Raw genomic sequence first — 20,865 nt, forward strand, 5'->3', positions numbered from 1 at the left:
ATTAACTTTCCAAACAAAGCAATAATGTTGTGCAGATTAGGCTGAGCCGCGGGGAGCAGGAGACAGATCAGATGGCATCCATCAGCAGTGAGATGGCTGTCTGAGGCTGACTGCAGTAAGGCTTGGGCGTAACTATAAATACTCCTGTCACTGTTGCTGAGAAGCTTTTTCATGTATTAAAAATAAAATCTAAAATAAACAATATTGCTTTCATTTTAGTGACGCGCTCATCTATTTTTGGAAAACCAAGAATCAGAGGCCAGCGAGCTTACGCTTCAGTCAGAAATGTTTTGCACTTTAAAGAAGCTCTTTTCCCTCGAGAGCGAACTGCGGAAAACAAGATGAGGCGCTCTGCTAGGACTGCTTGCTTCGTTTGCTCTACACAACCCGGCAAGCAAATGGAACTGGATGCTTGGCTCGTCCTTTGTATGGTGTGCTGACCGGTGCAGCCTGCAAGGATTTATACACAAAATATTCACTCTGACACCATCAACAGTGACTTAGAAACTGCTAAACCAGCTTCAGAATCTTTTGTTGCTTTTTTCTAAAAACCAGTAAGCTTTTTAAAATAAATTCATAAAGTTTAAACTTTTTTGCGAAGTAATCTTAAGGAAATGTTGCTGGACCTTCTTGTCTGATGTTTGGCTATGATGCACAAGAACTGCCATATTTTTCCTTGACAGTCAGCAGAACCTTGAAAGTAATGGCTTATAATATATGTAAATATTGAATTTATCAAAACAACCAAGAAAATAGCCATAAAGGAAGTGGCAACTATCGTACGTTAACCAAAACCACGATCTTCCACAAAAGGCCACTTGAAAGAATCAGTAGTCATTTCAAGCTGAAGTCAAAGCTTTAACACTTTGTGTATCATCTAAATCTTAAAGACCCACAAAAATCGAGCGCATGACTGAGAGATGATTAAAAATGAGCTCATGAAAACATCAAAACACAACGTGACCTCAGAACCACACGTGGCTTTCTCCTGGCTCTAGTTCCAAACAGCTGTGTCACAAGTCACATCGACAACCTTAAAGATAAAACTGATGACAACACAAGATGCCTTAAATTACAGATAACTAATATCGTTCCGGAAATTAATAATGCATAAAAAAGCAAATAATACGACACGTTGCTGTGAACGTGGAAATGGAAGTGTGTAGTTACCTGAAAATATGATTTCATGTACGTATGTGGTGGGTAGCCGAGGTAAGTTCAGAGGTCAGGTTCCCAATGAGCTGAAACATTCTGGTGATAAGTGGCCAAAGAGACGTCCTTTCATGATGAGCAGGAGTGTCTGGAAGGGAGCCGCTGAGATCAATCAGGAGCCTCCAAAAGGAGGTCACGGTGATGGTAAGTCTAACACACACACACACACACACACACACACACACACACACACACACACACACACACACACACACACACACACACACACACACACACACACACACACAGGGAGGGACCGTGGCAGAGGGACATGACAACTATAAATAATAAATATTTCATGAACTGCCAGCAGACTCCGCTGTGTTTGCAGATATGTTATTATCTTAGATTATTCCGAAAAGTCACCCAGAGCACAAGTGGAAGTGCAGAAAGCTTCGAACATGCGCAGTAATCTTTCTCAAACACCTTTAAGCTGTTACAGTCGGGCAGTTTATGAATGAAGATGACTTAATGAATCCCTGAGGTGGTTTATGTCTTTACTTCTCCAAGCAAAGCAAAACACAGCCTGATGTTGGATATAATCGACAGCTTGTTACATTTTAACTCTGAAACCAAACAAACACAGAAGACGGGAGATTTATTGATGCCTGTAAACATGTGTGGTGACTCAGCAGAGGTCATAATGAGAAGACAGGAGAATAATTATTTAAAAGCAGTGCAGACTGTCTGAGACAGGATGCTGAGCTCCAGGAGAACCTTGAGCTGCAGCTGTAACTTGTTCTGGGCTCTGAAACTGTTGGACTGTAACGAGGAAACAAGTGATTTTGGGAATGCAGGGCAGTGCTGGAGAGCAAACTGTAATAGACAGGGCTCAGCTGCTGATTGGCTACACACTGTCAGCTTTTTGTTCGACTTTTCATGCAGCTGAGGTCTGTGGGGATGTTTCTTCATACTGATCAGAATGTAAAACAGGGAAACAGTCATTTATGGCAAAAAATAACTGTGAAAACACAGCTGACAGACATGTAATAAACTCAGTAATAATCAGAATACTTTATTAATCCCGAAGGAAATTAGGGAGTCATATATTTCCCCGTGCTATATTCATACAGTCAGTGTTGGTCAAGTTACTTGAAAAAAGTAATCAGTAACTAATTACAGATTACTTCCCCAAAGAAGTAATCTGGTTACTTTACTGATTACTTATTTTCAAAAGTAAATAATTACTTAGTTACTTTTTTAAAACACGATTTACAACCTGAATAGGTAATAAAGCGATAGATCTTTCAGCCCAATTCTACTTTTTCTGCATAATCCATCATACAAAATGTAATCATATGGAAAAGTCTCTTTTTAAAACTTGTTTTATTAGTTTTAATCTTTTAACTTTATGCATCAAGCAAAAATGTAATTATATGCAACATTCACTGAGTTGAATAAATTAGTTTAACATTTAAACCTATTTTCTGCACATTCCAGCACATAAAATAAAATATTTTGTGTGTTTTCACTCAGTCTTTCAAATAGATGCAAGTAAAACACAGCAGAAAATAAATAAAGTCAAAGACTCAGCGGTCCTGTTGCTCTATTTTCACCTGTAAAGCAGGAGTGGGGTAGGCGGAGGGTTACCCTGGTGCAGGTGTGCTGCGGTCAGTGGAAGAATCCGCGAGTGTCTCTGTGAGTTTCCCATTACGTCGTAGCTACTCGGTGCTTGTTGGAAGTTTAGGGGTTTTTTCGCTGTAAAAAGTTTTCTTCCCACGCACAGCGGACACTAATGTTTTTGTCACTTTTTATGGAATCAAACTCAAAGTAAGGTCAGTACTTCCACGCTTTAAACGCTGCACGCTCATACTCTCTCTGCACTCGATATGTGATCCATTGTTGATCTGCACACAGCTGTTGTCACGAACGTCGCACTCGCTTACGTCACTGTCGTGAGACATTCTCGCAAAAAAAAAATCACAGTTTTAGTAACGCAGTAACGCAGCGTTCCTACGGGAAAGTAACGGTAATCTAATTACCGTTTTTGCAATAGTAATCCCTTACTTTACTTGTTACCTGAAAAAAGTAATCAGATTACAGTAACGCGTTACTGCCCATCTCTGCATATAGTGCACATAAAACAGGTTATTCCTTTACAGATTTTTTTCTTCCTCAGCAGAAAATCTGTACAGAATATGAAAAATAAAAACAAGATTTAAACCAGATTACATAATATCATCTTAATTTATTTATTTATTTTATAACCACCTTTTGCACTTAAATAATAAACATAATGATGATAAAGAAGGTAAACAATAGAAGCTTAAACAACAACAACACAAAGAAAAGTTGTGTCTAATTAAAGATCACACAAGATGAAAAGCAACACTTAAAAATGATATCACATATCAAAGCTCCTGCAGTGTCAGGGTCGCTGTGTGCTCAGCAGACGAGAAGCAAACTCAAAAACAGCTTTACTGCTGGGATTAAAAACACCCACAAATCTTCTTGGAGAACACAGAACAAGGAGGAACACTGTGAGGGAGAACCAACAAAGGGAACTGAGACATTGTGTCCGCACAGGATAACGACGGATCAGGAGAAAGGTGAGAGAAGAGCTGAAGCAGAACTATAAAAATACAAAGCACAAGAGAATAATAAGAAAATAAGACATATGAACTCTACACAGAGACAGAAACAACATATGAACTAAAGCGAGGACAGAACAAAAGCCACAGCAAACAGGATCATCATAAGCACCAACAGAAGGCTTCATAACGATTATCAAAAATACACAACCAGAGAAAACATGACATGCAGAGGATCACGAGCTGGATCAGCGTCCCACGAGACTGAACGTTTCCTCTTTGGCATCTTACGCTTTCCTGAAAATGCAGAATAGTCACTAAAATAATGAAAAAGTTCTAAATGCAGAGATGCATGTAAGTAGGATTTCTGACTAACTTTGCCTCTTTGATCAGGAAAGAGAGAGGAAGTGAATAAAACAAAAACAACCAAATAGCTCCTCCTGCAGCTCTCTCAATGTTTTCCCCCACAAATAAATTGAAGTGTCCTAAAGCTGAACAGAGAGCTGTGATTCAGCGCTGCCCGGGAACACTGTGCATCACGCTGAAAACCTCCAGCTGTGGGAAACATTTGCCTTGCTGCACACATATTCGCACAGCACTTACCTATACCTACGTGCTTTTCTAATATTTACACACTGAATGTTCAGCAGCCTGAGGTTACTTTGACAGGCAGACTGGAGCGGCCGGGAATTGATCCGACACTTGAGCCACATTTGCTCCGAGGGCAGATAATAAGAGGAGACGCCCAGAGCTGAAGACTGCACCCACTCAGCTCGGGTAAGGAGTGTTCGGTGTGTTCGATCTGTTCCTCGCTGCTTTTGTGAGCTGCACAGCCCATTCGTCTATTGTCTGTACCTCCCTGCATCTCTCCTTCAGAGTGCTTCAGCTGCATGTCTTTGTTAGCTATGCACAGTAAATCAAAAGCAGATTGAAACAGCAGCTGGACTCTGACATCCTTCTTCAGGGGAAAAGAGGATTTATTAAAAAAATGAAAAGCTTTTCTGAGCTGAATTTCATGGACACAACCAAGAACAAGGATTTTTCTTCAATCTGTTTGTCATCAGTTAAAGAACAAATATAAAATTAGCTGATAATGTAAATTAAAGGAAATCAGAAGCTCAAAAGCCTCTGCAGCAGTTAGTCTTTAAATGGATACATTTATCTTTGACAAAGGTAAGGTACGACTTACAGAAGCTGCACATATAAATCCTTTATTTACTTCACACCTAAAACATGCAGCAAAGAAAAGAATCGGTGAAAACTTCCCTCAGTGGCAGATCTCCAGCAGCTGAACAGCAAAGAACTGAAACAGGACCTGCAAGACAACTCTAGACCTTCAGCTGATCCATCTAGTCTTCTCCAAAATTATTAGTCATGGATAGGCATCTCCAGAGCCTGGGCCTCAGCATTTGTGAAGCAGTGTGGGATCATCTCGACTGAGAACAGAACAAAAGCACAAACCTGCAAAGAAGAGCTTTGAAGGACCTTCAAGAAGTCTGGAGAACTATTCCTTAAAACTTACAAGAAAGCAGCCTCAGAGGGTTCAGGCTGTGCTGAAGAATAAAGGTGGTCACACTAAATATTCACTTTTAAGCTCATAAGAAGTGAACAACCTCTGTGTTTGAATATTTCAGTTTAGATTTTCTTATCAAAATATTTTTTTAAAATGAGGAAGAGCTCAAGACTTTCACACAAAACAGTCTTGATTTGGAAGGATGCAGATTCCTACATCCACCAGGATGTGCTGCTACGGTACATTTGGAGGAGAACGTTAGCTGTGGCTTTATCCTGGTGCAGGTTTAAAGTTTTCTTATTTCACCCCCAACCTCAAGAGAAAACCTCGAGCAACAAATATATTTGTCATTATAGGCGACACTGAATAATCTCTGTATATTATGAGTTTTTTTCCTCATGTGGGAAACAAGCTGCTGAAACTTTAATGCGCCTTTATGCATATTGCTGTCTAATATCACAAAAACGGCGGTTTGAGATGTTTTTCTGTTTTACGCAGTCTCCTGGCTCAGATTTTCCACATAATCAGTCTGAGCCACAGAATATATTAGAGCATTTTCATCTTTATCACAAATCTACTCAAACACTAATAAAACTCATTAATATTAAAAATAAGTTGTCCTTTTCCTTTGTGCCAGACAGTCGTTTATTAAAGTTTCTTGTCTCATATTTTTAATTTGCTTTGAGGAAAGAAGATAAAATACAAATTATTCAGTGGAAAAAAAAAAGCATCCTTGTTCTTTTTTTCCTGTTCAGTATGAAACCTTGTTGAACAAGAAGAGAGAAGATGGTAAAGGTAATTATACAGACACACTCTGTGCCGATTTGCAGTCATCTAACATAGTCGTGACTGCAGAGACTAATTCATTTAATCATTAATGTTGCGGTCTTTGGATAAGGGAAGAGGCAGCAGCACCTCCTGGTATCAGAGCAAAGCGTGTTGCTTCAGGCTGGACTAAACTGCATTAGTCAGAAAAGATGGTAAAAAAATATACAGATGTTTGTCACCTCGTGGCTGCGCCTCTGTGATGGGCACCAGATCTCCTCCATGTCAGAACTGTGATCCTTCAGCTTGACTTTAATATTCAGAGACAAATCTGGCGAATGTTTTAGACGATGAATGAAAACTGTCCTGGTGTGGCAAAGAACAGCAGGCTGGGTTGACCAAAGCGAACAGACTTCAAGCTGAGAAAATGGGAACACTTGTACACGAGAGGTCGGTCCATCACCGCTCTGTCACAGGGCCTCCACATCATCTGCCACATACAAGGACAAGATATGACTCTGACCTGATGAGCTGTCCTGCCTGCTGACAAGGAAAGAAAATGTTTTTAGTGAGTTGTGTGTGAAGCTGGACACTAGCACAGAACTTGTATTGATTGGCTGGACAAGTTGGAAAGGAAAGTGACAAGTGAAGAGTGTGCTAACAGAAAGGGTGGAAGGAGTGAAGAAGAAAAAGAGGATGGGCGGAAGCTAGTGCATCAGGAAGTGCAGAGGAACAGCGAGGAGGAAGAGGAAAGGCGGCTGGTCCTGATGACATACCATTTTTATAATATTCACGTTGACCTGTGTGAATTTCTGACCCTGCTTGTATCACTACATGAGTGCATTTTACTAATATATCCGTTTGAAAGCAGGACGTTTGCCACACTGCAACAGAGAGGTAGAGCGAGCTTGTCATCTGCACCTTTAAGTAGTTTCTGGGGAAAGAAGAGGACTCTGCTGACAGATGGGAGTCTGTAACTCATTTCAGCACAAAAGAACCACACGGGGAAGCGTTTGCACTGAGCTGTGGCTGCTGCACATTACTGCAGACAGAAGGCTCCAATCAAAATGAAGATGTTAAGTTACAGGTGGGTTCGCTGTGAATTAAGGCGAGCGGCAGCATGCGGCCACGGGGGAGTGAGGAAAAGCACTGCAAGCGTCTCCAAGATGAGCTGATGGCATTTGCAGATGTACCGCTGTGTGTGTGCTGACATCGCTGTCAGAAGGATGTTACAGCGAGAGAAACTAGTGCCTGCACGCAGCTGAGCGGCCTGCTGATGTAATCGGTCCTGGCTGACTGACGGCCCTATCGTGCCCAGTGAAGGTCATGACATCATCATCAAGAAATCTTCAGCCCGTGTCTTGGTTTCGCATAAAACGCACAAAAACTAATTGTAAGACTCATGAGGACAGTTTTGACCTGTGAATCATGCAAAGCTACTCTAGCGAAGTTTAAGTATAAAATATGGAGCTGAAATAAGCAAAACAAAGATCAGCTGTTCAGTTATTTGATCATAGCTGAGAAAAAGAAGAGAAAAATGTCGATATATTTTAAATTCCTTTGAGTTTATGGTGTGTGGTGACATATTTGATTTCCCCGTCAGGAAGAACATTAATGGTTTTATTTAAGAACACGAATCTTTTGCAGTTGTTGTCTGAATAACATGTTACTCAGGGCGGATTTATGGTGTCTGTTTGTTCTTTGGCCGTGGAGAGAGAACAGCAGGAAGACACACTTGTGTGCAGTCCTCCAAAAAGCTGGAGGTTGATGCAGTTTGAAAAGCTGGCTTTGATGACCTCAGTGAAGGCAGAAACCTGAAACCTGTGGGTCAAAGCAATAAAGTTGTCCTTTATACTGCGAGTGTTGCTGGAGCTGTAACTTTCTCAAAAGTTGGCTCAAACAGGGAGGGGAGGGGATGGACGGCAGAGATCAGCAAAAAGGGCAAGAATCACAAAAAACACATGAGAAAAAGTTTCTGCTTCGTGTTGGTGGCTCGGGCAAAGTAAAAGGACATGCAACAACACAGCTGTTCCACACTGGTGATGCGTATGTATGCAGGTCTGCAAAATGTCCAGTCTACAGAGCTGTACGTAAATATTTTAAAAAGCAATAACTATGATGTAAAAATGAAGAACTAATCTTAAAAGACTGGTGAAATAATGGATTTTGGAAAGAAGCAGCTGTTCAGAGTCGGGTATGGTCTCCTCATACGGCTGCAGGGCTCAGATGTGTGCGCCAATACGTCTGTGACACTTTCATGGAAAATAACTTTTATTGTTGGCAGAGGAAATGGAAAGGAGCTGGAAGTGTCGGAAGCAAACAGAAAGCCTACAACATGCCAAGAATGAGCCGGGTGAAGTCGGACTCTTTGACTGAGTTCATCCTGGTAAGATTTTAAAATTGCTTTAAATTGGTGTTAAATCATTTTCCCCACACAGACAAAATCCATTTGTCTCAACAAGCTAAAAAAATAATCTAAAAATTTCACGACACGACTTCCGGAGTGTTTTTCAAAGTTCAGTCGAGCTCAAAGCCTCAGGAAAGAGTCAGCACTGAATCCTCAGCTGCAGACTTCAGTCGATGAGGAGCGGACAGCAGCTCGATAATATTCATTATCAAGGTTACTGAACCAAACACCTGAAACATGGGTGGAGAATATAGAAGGCTGCCCGGTCACCATCTGCCAAGTTATTGCTCACACAGTTACTCACAGATGAAGCCAAACAGGTTTAAGGCTCTGATTTTAGGCTTCTGTAGCTCTGACGCTGGGATCTACAGTCAGGCTTCGGTGTGGTTCATTACATGATAATTACCTGTGGCCAGGAAGTAAACAGAATAAACACAACAAGTGTCTTTGTCCCTCACGTTCGTCCACGTCTTTGTGCGTTTCTAATCCTCCAATCTGCTTTTATCTGCAGGGACTTGCAGACACTCCACATACTGTGGCGATGATTAGTGTTCTCAGTCAGTCAATCAACACAATCGAGAGCAGTGAAGGCCAATCACAATATTATGGGCTGCATGGACACAACGTGTAGTTTCTATGATAGTTTAGGTTCTGGATCATCAGGTGTAGGATTACAACGAGCTCACGGCGTAGATTCAAACAGAACAAGGCCTTTAAATGTCATTTAGTTCTGCAGTGACTCCCACACATGCATGTTGGGTTTGCTCAGGTATATTACCCGCCACTGTACCTGCCAATACAAATCCATCAGACAAACAGAGGTCCCGTCCGTGACCTGCTCTGAGTAATGCTATCAGTGAGGTTTCTGCCTCAAACCACCAAAGCTTTATTTACATGAAACACCATACACGTCGGTCTGAACCATTACAGTCTGTAGTCATTAATATTTGGCTGCATGAGTCTGTTCTGGAGCAAACAGAAAGCCTGCTTTGAGAGTGATTCAGTTTAGCTTTGAGTTGCCTGGAAGATTCAAACCCTTATGGACCTTATGTGCTCATAAAAATGTCTGGTGCACAACACATCTATTTGCATACATAATTTGTCTTTGCTTAGTTATCCACCTCCATAACTCAAGCTCAATTTCTTAAGTTTTTCACATTTAACAAAAGACCCAAAGGGTTTAATCAAGTCAGCAATACAGTCATGCACCAGCAAGCTACAACCGAACTCCAACCGTCACATCCTTTACTTCTTTTTATGCAACATGTAAGGTGGTGTTAAATATGTTTCCCTCTCTGTGCTGTGACCTCGGAGCATGCATACACAGCTTCCTGCTTCTACAGAGATGCTGTGTGGTAATTTTGAGGTGAAACATTCAGAGAGAGATAAGGAGAACTCGCTGGCTGCATTGCCTCGGAGATTAACACCCACTCTGAAGCAGAGTCTCTTCACGCGGCCGCCTAAAAGCATGAATCGTCTGAGAAATTACCACAGCTCGGTGCGCCGGGCAGTCAGCTGGACGCGTATTGATAACACCGCGACTACTTATTACCTCATTCTTCTTCCCCCGCTGACTCTACACCTCCACCTTCCTCCCTTTTTTTGTTTCTCTCTTTGCTCACACTTGCTTCATGCACATTCACGACATGAAATGAAGATATCAAAGAGATTAGAGGCGAGCAGAGAAAAGCAGCTTTCTCTGTACAAGTGTTGTGATTTTCCCAACGTATTTAACACTAATTGAATTTAACCGGCTAACATGTGTGGCAGGTGATACATATGACTCTCCTCCTTCATTTCCACCGTGGAAACAAAATCTTATCCAAACCACGAGGCTGTGCCACATCACACTCTTCTGCTCTGTACATCCACTCAGTGAACCTACAGTATAAATATTTAACCAAATACTTTTGTGGCTAAAACACTGGGAATGATCTGCTGCTCCAATTAGAGGAGTTCAGGTATCTTTGGATCTTATTTATGAGCGATGGAAGGAGCGAGCTGTGATTGATGGATTTACTGTTGTTCTTGTTCTGGATGCTTTGCAGCTGAAAAGAAGCCAGAGCGTGAAGATGAAACGGTTCAGTCACCGGTCGATCTGCTTTCCTCCTCTCACCTATCGCCATAAGCTCTGGGTAGTGTTTGTGACCGAATCAATGACATCGCTGATGCAGGCAGCAGGAATGAGTTTCCTCCAAATGCTGTGTGGACCACACAGCATTTGGAGGAAACTCAAACCCTCAGAGACAGGCTGGAGAGCTCCATCATTCACCAACAAAAGGAGCTGGTTGAGGTGGTTCAGGTATTTCCTCATTGGTGAGATGTTTCATGTGCAGCTGGGAGGAGGCCTTGAGAATCCCTTGGTGCCCCACCAGTGGTAGATTAGACCGCTGTAATCCAGGGAGGCGGGGATGGTTCATTTTAGGATCATCACTAATATTTATGTGGGTCTGAACAGCATCTGGCTGCACAGTAAGTGTGCAGTCTTTACAGTGATGCACAGGCTCTTTGAAAACGTTCCAGTATATCTAATAAAAGAGGCACAGATAGCAGCGTAAGAGCAGTAACACTCATAATAAATATCTCTGAACTCATTCAGGAGTTGGCTGTAGATTTATGAGCTACGCAGCAATAAGTGGTTTATGATGATTTATGAAGTGCCACAAGGCTAATATCTATGTTAATAAGCATCTCGTTACTGGTTAATTTGGTTATTTGTAGCCTAATATGAAGTGTTCTCCTTTTTAAATCACAATCACTTGTTCTTTGGTTAATTCACCAGTTTAGAATTTCTCTCCGTGCTTGAAGCCGCTGACCTTCCACACAAATGGGACTAAATTAATAACCAGTGAGTAAAAAAATGAATACAACAGGCTCCATTCTTTGATAATAAAACACAGAAACCTACATGATGCTCAGATGAGAGGGTAATAGTGATTTTCTGTCCAAATCCACCTCTCTTGCTCCTCTAGCTCCTATTTCTTCTTCTTCTGCCTCGCCTCTTTCTCTACCTCATTCTTTATTCAATTCAATTACCTGTTTAGTCTCCTTCTGTCTGTGTTCTACCCATTTTCTGCCTCAGTAGCTCTTCACAAACACAGACAGTAGTGGCATGTACAGAGCACTGCACTGTAAGAGCTGCCCTCCTCCTGGACACACAGCATTAGTCACAGAGGTCTGCATACACAGCCGGCTGTAACGACACTGCTTTAAAAAGACTGTCTGTGCTCCGGCATGAAGTACGATGCAAACAAACCTCGAAGGAAGAGCAGCCGCATGAAGGCTGCACAGAAAAGGGAAAGAGCGAATATTCCTCATGATGCATTCAGCTGATTCAAAGCCTGATTTCAGCTTCTAAACCAGAGGCTGATATTATCTGACTTCACTGGTTTCCACCAGAAAAAACAACTGCTACTGTGGTAACTGGGCGACTCTGGTTCAAACCCTGATTACCCAGAGAGACAAGTGGAAAAGAGCGAAAGGGCCAATCAGCTGACCGAAAAAAAGAGTATAAATAAATCCTACAATTATAAAAATAAGAAAATAAACAGTGAAAAGAAATGACAAGAAAGAAATAACACAAAACCCAAACTAATTACAAGATACAAAGAACCACACGCAGCAATAATAACTCAAACTGCTGCATGAAGATTAAAATAAAGTGAAGAAGTACGTGAAAAAAAAAGTTTGTTGCATCAAAATGAAGTTCAATCCAAATTCATTCATTTGTTGTAGAAACTTGTGAACACATGTTGATGGTCTGAGGAGTTTGGGAGGCTTGGAAGGCTCCTTAGATCAACACATGTTGATGTGCTGAACATGGACAAGATGATTTCTGTTGTGCTTCCCAAGATGACAACGAATTTCATATTTCCACAGCTTCACCTGCGCCCACTCACCTGTTTGACTGATGACACTGTGGAGGTGCTGTCCTTGTGCGCTGGAACGATCGGTTTTCTCTGAGTTTGATCCACAGAGAAACACAAATGAGAAATCAGAGTTCAATAAACCTGCTCTATGTTACAGCAGCTTATACCTCATGCTTCTGACTCTAAACTCTGTGCCGATTAACTCGGAGATGGAGATGGTCAGAGTTCAATCAGCTCTGAATATGTTTACTCGGAGTCAAATCCACATGAAATCCACGGGAGGCGTGGGTAGCCTGGATATGGATTCAGCACTGCGTTCCCTTCAGTTGTTCACAGACTGTTTGGACGTTACAGCCAAAATCTGACACATTAAACATAACTCTATCTTCAAATATCTTCTGCTGTTTCTTATGACCTCCATCTTTTAAAAGGTCAGAGACATCTGTGTGACTGACAGCATGCTGACGCTTTCATCACGTTCATCTGGAAGTGTATCGTCCCTGATTGTCCTGCTTTTAGAGGTACACGTGCCCGTTTTGACGTTTTAAAAAAAGTATTTGGAGTAAAACCTTCTCAGCTTTTAAAGATATTTTCACAATGTGGGAACTGATTGAACCAGAGGCCTGATGAAAAGAACTGCTGCTATTCATTTGCTGAATTGTTCATTTGCAGGATGAATAGCAGCGCGCGAGGACACCGATTTGTTTGTGTTGTGCAGCATCTTTTTAAAAGTGCAATTTACTAAATGAAGCATTTAAGAACATCCAAGAACACTGAGAAAGGAATAATAGCTGTGATTACTACGACTCAATCCCGCTGTCACTAACAAGTCAAATAGAGACAAAGCGTCGTCACAGAAAGTTTGACGTGTGAACGCTGCAGTGGATACACAAATATACTGCAGGCTGTACACCTGCGTCTCACCGACAGACAGATGTTTTCCACCTAAAACTGCACTTTATTTTATTTTTACCACAATTACAAAATAAAGTACAAACAAGTGCACTGATGAGGTGCAACAAGCCGTCTTCCCTCAGACACATATCCTGAGTTTCAGGGAAATTAAACAAATCTCTGAACTTCCAGAGGACAAAGCGCTGACTCACTGTGGAGCTTTTCCTCTTGCTGGGCAGCGCGATCACTTTTTTGTGACTGTTCTGTGAGTGGAAATTACACCTGATAATTTAGGCTTGAAACTTGATGGCTTGTTTTGCTCTCCTTCCACTGTCTGCAGACTCTTATCAAACTTGTAGGTTAGTGCATTACAGACTGAGCCCGCCTTACAGCCACTATTTCACTTCAACTTTACTTTCTTCACTGGATCTAATTTGTAGTCTCATTGTGGGCATTTTGTGGTTTCATCTGCCACTGCATTGTTACATCCTCTCAGTAGGACACACTGTTTATTGTGTGTTTTTCATTATAACTACTTCCCCATAAAAGGTGACATTTGATAAGTTGTTACACCTTAGTACAATGTTTCCCAAACATTTGGACCAAGGCAAATATTTCACATTAGAAAAGTCACACAGCAAACACCACCAAACAAAAATGTCACAAAAAGCATTTTTATCATTTTTCCCTGCGTACCAGGCATAGCGGACTTGGTTTGGTTTGTCCCCACCAGAGATGGCGCGTTACTGTAATCTGAGTACTTTTTTCAAGTAACGAGTAAAGTAAGGGATTACTTGTCATGGTCCTGGGTCGGTGACCCAGCGCTTTTAGTTATCATTTTCTAGTTTATGATGATGATGATTATTATTGTTTGAGTTCTGTGTGTTATATTTTCGATCTGCCTCTGAGTCTGCATCTGAATCTGTCTGTTTAGTTCAATGTCTTGTCTGGTTCCATGTATCTGAGTTTCCTGTTTTATTGTGAAGGTCCGCGTCGTATGTGAGTGTGATCAGTTTACGTTTCCCCTGTCCCGTCAGCCCAGATTCCTCCCAGCTGTGTTGCCCTCCTGTCTCTCATCCCCTGATTACTGGTGTGTGTATTTAAGCTCTGTGTGTTCTCCTGCCTGTTGCCGGTTCGTCTGTGTTCCTCTGTGTCAGTCTGTGTAACTCTGTGTCAGTCTGTTACCCCGTGTTCCACGGAGTCCTGTTCCTCGTCTGCGTCTCTCTGCTATTCATCATCCGTTGTCATATGCTCCCAGGTCTGTTATTTTAGTTCTCCCAGTTTAGGTGTCTTTAGTTGTTTGTTATGCCCCACTGTTTGTTTGCCACTACACCTCTGTAAATAAAACCACCGGTATCTCATCCACTGCCTGCATCTTGGGTCCTCCTTCTAAATCCACACGGCTCGCCTCGGCAGCCGTGACATTACTATTGCAAAAACGGTAATTAGATTACCGTTACTTTCCCGTAGGAACGCTGCGTTACTGTGTTACTAAAACCGTGATTTTTTTTGCGAGAATGTCTCACGACAGTGACGTAAGCGAGTGCGACGTTCGTGACAACAGCTGTGTGCAGATCAACAGTGGATCATATATCGAGTGCAGAGAGAGCATGAGCGTGCAGCGTTTAAAGCGTGGAAGTACTGACCTTACTTTGAGTTTGATTCCATAAAAAGTGACAAAAACATTAGTGTCCGCTGTGCGTGGGAAGAAAACTTCTTTTTACAGCGAAAAAAAACCCTAAACTTCCGAGCAAGCACCGAGTAGCTACTACGTGATGGGAAACTCACAGAGAAACTCGCAGATTCTTCCACTGACCGCGGCACACCTGCACCAGGGTAAACCTCCGCCTACCCCACTCCTGCTTTACAGGTGAAAATAGAGCAACAGGACCGCTGAGTCTTTGACTTTATTTATTTTCTGCTGTGTTTTACTTGCATCTATTTGAAAGACTGAGTGTAAACACACAAATATTTTATTTTATGTGCTGGAATGTGCAGAAAATAGGTTTAAATGTTAAACTAATTTATTCCAGTCAGAGAATGTTGCATATAGTTAAATTTTTGCTTGATGCATAAAGTTAAAAGATTAAAACTAATAAAACAAGTTTTAAAAAGAGACTTTTCCATTTGATTACATTTTGTATGATGATTATGCAGAAAAAGTAGAATTGTGCTGAGAGATCTATTTATCACCTGTTCAGGTTGTAAATCGTGTTTATAAAAAGTAACTAAGTAACTAAGTAATTAATTACTTTTGAAAATAAGTAATCAGTAAAGTAACCGGATTACTTTTTTGGGGAAGTAATCAGTAATTAGTTACTGATTACTTTTTTCAAGTAACTTGACCAACACTGGTCCCCACTGTACCTCTTTTGCTTTCCTCTGACCACCACTCATGCTAGGGCCTTCATCTCGGTCAGACTGACTGCTTTTTCTTTTCAAATATTTATCTGTTGTTATTATGCCTTGTGTTGTCTCATGACTATTATGTAATCTCATCTTTGTCTTCTTCTGTTTTACTGGCAGTTGGAAATCCATTTAATTAGTGCAGGTAGTTGTACTGCCCTCTAGTGGAAGAGAATGTAATTGTTCTGCCCATTACTCACGCGATCGCTTAAAGTGCTAATCAGGTGGAACCAGATAATCTTCAGTGGTTGGGAAACACTGCCTTAGTGTATAGCAGTACAGATGTGGTTTTGCCACCGCTGAGCAGCTGGTGTGTTGTGGTGTGGACCCAAAGGCAAAACACATGTGAGGCAAAACTGAAATATAAGAGAACAAAAAGAGAGCCATTTATTTAGGCTGATATCAACAAACAAAACAAAGGCAAGAAGAGGCAAAGACTAAATGATAAACTAAACTGGGGACAGTTAGAACTAGACATGAAAACTATGACATGAACATGAACCTAAACACTGAACAAAGGGAGACAGAGGACCTAAATACACAGAAGAGTAATGAGGGAAGTGGAAGCACATGGGGAACACAGCTGGAACAAATGAACATGACATCACAAGGAAAGCTGAACTAAACACACCGAACATGGAAACACGAGACTGTCAAAAATGAAACAGGAAATGTAACGAGACAAAGACTGTGACAACTCGAGCTGGACAACAGGACGTGGAAAACGCAGACATGAAACACATGACAGACTGGGGAGAAACACAAGGTGAGGAACATGGGAACAGATGAGGAGGACGAGGCACGGACACAACTAAAAGACATACATAGAGGACAAGACAGACTTACACATGAAACAGGAAATGACGCCCGAACAAGGAAGCATGAGTGATAATGCTATTTAGATTAAAACCTAACTAAGACATACTAATAATAACCACTAGAGCTTAACATTTCTCCGATACATCACAAACAATCAAAAATACAAAACAAACTCAAAATGCTGGGTCACAGACTCAGCGCCCCGACAGGTGTGACGACCTTTAGAAGAGTTTCCAGGGTTTTCCAGGAGCAGCTGCACAGGCACAAAGCACTGACACCAACTTATTCTCATCCAGTCATTCAGTTTTGTCAGCAGGCCTGAAATATGGCTAAAAGACTTAATGTATATATCTATGATTACATTATTTATTCATTATCATTATGATTTTTATCAATTGTATTTCTTGTCTAAATCTTGATAGTGTTATATGCACTGTTACTGCACTGCCTATAAATACAGTTTACTGTGATGCCTTTTAACCCTTTAAAACCGATCCAGGTAGCTCTGCAACCGCGTAAGCTAGCGCAAAAAATTTTTTTTGCATATGAAACCGGAGGAGTTGTTCTTACATCTTATGCCATCAGCTTGTCCTCGGTCACGGTTTCCTTCCACATATAGCTTTGCAAACATTGCATAAAAATTGCTTGCAGCAACAAAAACATAATATTCCAGAAACTCGCTTTGCTGATCCGATCAGCTGTTTGTAACACTTCCTATGTTGGAATAAACGTCAGAGCGAACTATCGTATGTCCGCCATGACCTGCCCAAAACCGGAAGTGACGTCATTTTTGTGGAAATGTCGTTTTTTTTACCATCAGGGCCTCATGAGTCTATGCTGGTGTTTTTAAAAGTTATGTTTGACTTTATGACTTTCTGTGTCGTTTCTGGGATGCTGAGGACTCATATTGCACTGCTGGAAATAGTTTATTTTGATGCATATGCTGCTTTTTTGAAAATTTGCACTATAATATTTATTTTCATTTTTCCTGCAGTATATAAAAATTGGTGTATTTCAAAAATAAAACTATGAAGACACTCAAAATAAATTCCTGTGGTGGGAAACTATTTTGTGCAACTTTTTTGTATTTACAGTTTTGAGGGATAAGCCTCTGAAATTTCTCTAACTAGAAATATATGTTAAAAAACAAAAACAATTTTCAATTATTTTGTAGTTTATTGCACTTTTTTGCAATTTATGTAATTACTATGCACTTAATGCAGACATATTATTACAATCTGGGCTATAATGGTTGTATTGATGCACAGCAACTTGAAATGCTCCCAAAAATGGCTCCACAGCAGGTAAACATATAATATAAGCTCTGACGGACTTGGTTCTATGGTCGGTCTTAAAGGGTTAAATTGATTGAAGTTTCTTTCAGTTGCTCCTTTGTCAGCAGCGTTCCAGGAGTTTTATACCGAATGACCTTCCTGATGCAACCTCAAAGGGGATCTGTGATTTGAAAGTGTTTTATTGTGTCTTATTATCAACTCGTCAGTCGTCTGTAAAGCGCTGAATTGATTTGACTGATCGTAAGCACCTCTCAGATCACTCACAAGCCGAACACCACTTTGCTTTCATTTGACTGAACCAAAACAATCTTAAGGTTACATAAAGTGAAATATTGACAAAGTTCTGTAGAGTCATTACCATATGAAAGCATAAAGAGCGCGTTTCTGAGGAGCTTTAGGGTCCAGATAATCTGTCAGGAAAGCAGAAACTGAGCCGGTAAAAGCTTCGCACCAACAGCAGCATCAGAGAAAAGAAACACTGAACACGACACAAGCAGGCTAATGCAATCATTCCCTTTACTCTCCATCTCTGCAAAACTCAAATCATATGACTCTTTATGAGCAAACACATAAATATTTAATGATACTCTTCATTTGTTGTAAGCATGTTATATACTGTCCAGCGTTGTGCAAAAGTTTTAGCCATTACAGATGTTTAGATTGTTACCATTAGATCCTCTCGCAGTGATTCTGGAGCAAAAACAAAGAGCTGGGCTCCTAATGAAGCGGACTCAGTCAGATAACAAGGAGTTTTTGCGTTCTTGTTTCCTGCTGCTGGTCATCTGCCTGTAGCTACACAGTGTAAAATGCTGAAATAAAACACTGTAGCCAATATGTCACCTGCTTTCTCAGTGATCACGTTTTTGCTTCAGTCTAATGTTGTTCAAGCTAGAAGTGACCACAAGTGGACAAGAAGGCGAAGAACCACGTAATCAGCCGATGCTCGGGTGCTTGCTTTAAGATGCATTCATAAATCAAACAGGTGCATTTGTCAGAGTCTGGTTTATTTACAAACATAAATAAAGAGGATGTGTTCTCCAGCTGGTCGGCAGTGTGATGTATACATGGATGAGTGGCAGCGTGTGGAAAAGAAAGAGAAACCCAGGAAATGAGCCGGTGTCAGAGAGACAGAGAGAGAGTGTCGATTCTAACTCTCGTCAAATATACAGACCTACTGTAGTTTATGTTCATACCAAACTTAATGAGGTTTGCAGTAAACACAAACCAGTCAGCCTTCCAAACCAACTGAGCAGTCCCAGTGCTCGGAGAAACACTCAACGAGTAACAGGAAGAAGAAAAGGTAACAAACTAGGAAGCAACCACAGAAAGTCACGAGAATGAACTCAAGAACGAGGTGCTCTTTACAAAGCATCACCCACACTGCTTTCTGGACCGCTGATGTGGCAGATGTCCAAGCAGGATGGCTGCAAATCAACGAATCAATCTGCAATCTGGGCTGCAAAGGCAGCTGAAGCAATGCACACCAAGACAGTCGGATGGAGGCTGTAACTAAAGTCACGAAATATACAATATATTTCAATGCAGACAGATTATTAGAAGGAACTGAACATTTTTTATTGACATAGAAAAGTTCAGTCATGCTATTTGGCGATTCTGACTCTGATGGCTCATCACAGCAGAATGACATCCCAGCAGTGATGGAAATTGGGGCAGAACCCCTCCCGGAGTCTAGACGCTGGTGGTGCTGAAGATAAGATGGAGGCTTGGATGGAGTGACTGCACGAGGCTGATATGGAGAGGAGTTGGGCTGCAAGGAGAATGAGAGATGAGAGATGAGCAGTGAGATTGAAAGTATGCAGAGCGGAGACTGATTGGTTTAAAGAAGGTGGGCAGAAAGATGATTGGACAACGGCAGGTTTGAGGTTTACAGTGTGGGAAAGTGGAAGTGATGTAAAAGAACAGAACGGCAGCCAGACACCTGGGAAAGCAGACAGGGGAGTGAATCCAGGTCTTCCTTATTGAACTTACACATAAGCTTCATGGATATGAATGTGTTTGAGTTTTCACTAGCTTTGGATTTTTGGTTCTGTGTTGTTTGGTTAGATTCAGTTCTCTGTGATGGACTCTGAGGGTTTCCTTAGAACCCTTTGTTTCTGGTTTTCCTACTTTCTTGTGGCAACAGTTCTTGGTTTCTGTTGGGTTTATGTAATCCCAGATTACTCCTGCCTCCCTTCCATGTGTGTGTCTGTCCAGCCCGTTCTCACTCCCGCGGCGTAGCATACCGACATTTTGTCACGTCCCGCGGCGTTCCTGAGAGACGCGAAAGGTGACCTTACGCGTTCTTATGGTCCGCGCCGGGTTATGGCTGAATTCCAGTGGAATGACGGTCCCGCGGTAATAAACCTAACATTATTCCTAACTTTAACCAGCAGTTAAATGACGTAAAATAGTGTTTTCCAAAGCGATTTTAAGAAAATGAACGAACGTGTGTAGATTGAGTCCAAACGGTTCTCACATGTTCTCCTCTTTCCGATGTAGGAACGTGTTGGGTACCCGAAAGCGTAAAATGTTGACGATTTGTCCCCTAGCGTAAAATATTACGCTTAGGGAGTGCGAGCGTGTTGGTCTGTCTGAGTCTTTGTCTCTGTGTTTTGGTCAGGTTGATCCCGGCTCTCCATTCAGTTGTTGCTTCCTGACTTATTTTGGTGAGTCTTGTGTCTGATGTAGTTAGTTTCACATGTGCATAAGACAATAAAACTATATTATTGGGCTATAAATGTGATACAAATGATAGATAGCACGTTCCTATTCCAGTGCTGTGTAAGTACTACTCCGTTTAGCCCATTTGTCCTGCAAATCAAATGATCAAAGAATTGCACACGTTCTGTAGGAGGATGTAAACATGCATATTAAAGCTGGACATTTTAATGTGGGATTCCATGTTAGAGGAACTACAGAACATGACACTGGATAAGTCTGCTATTCTCAAACACCTCTGCACACCAAGATTTGAGACGTGCCTCACATTTGAAAAGTCCCCACAGGGACGCTCGTATTGCGATACTGTTATCTTCACCACCTCTCTGCCTTTCCTCGATTTCTCCTATATCCTCCTTCCTTCTCTTCCTTCCTCATATCCTCGTCTGTTACACCTCCATCATCCTCTCTCTGCTTCACATGTTATTTTTTCTGT

General features: G+C 41.4%; 1 long non-coding RNA gene across 1 annotated transcript; it reads right to left on the reverse strand.

The window, feature by feature from the left end:
• Positions 1 to 2,710: 2,710 nt before the first annotated feature.
• LOC309713233 lies at positions 2,711 to 15,202 on the reverse strand. The gene is made up of 3 exons (XR_014278524.1): positions 14,838 to 15,202; positions 12,328 to 12,387; positions 2,711 to 6,561 (listed from the first exon to the last, which is right to left on the reverse strand). It is a non-coding gene; the product is annotated as an uncharacterized lncRNA (long non-coding RNA).
• Between the last annotated feature and the right edge of the window lie 5,663 nt (positions 15,203 to 20,865).

This window comes from Aulonocara stuartgranti (assembly GCF_965226115.1).
Source record: "Aulonocara stuartgranti genome assembly, chromosome: 8".
In the NCBI taxonomy this organism is placed as follows: domain Eukaryota; kingdom Metazoa; phylum Chordata; class Actinopteri; order Cichliformes; family Cichlidae; genus Aulonocara; species Aulonocara stuartgranti.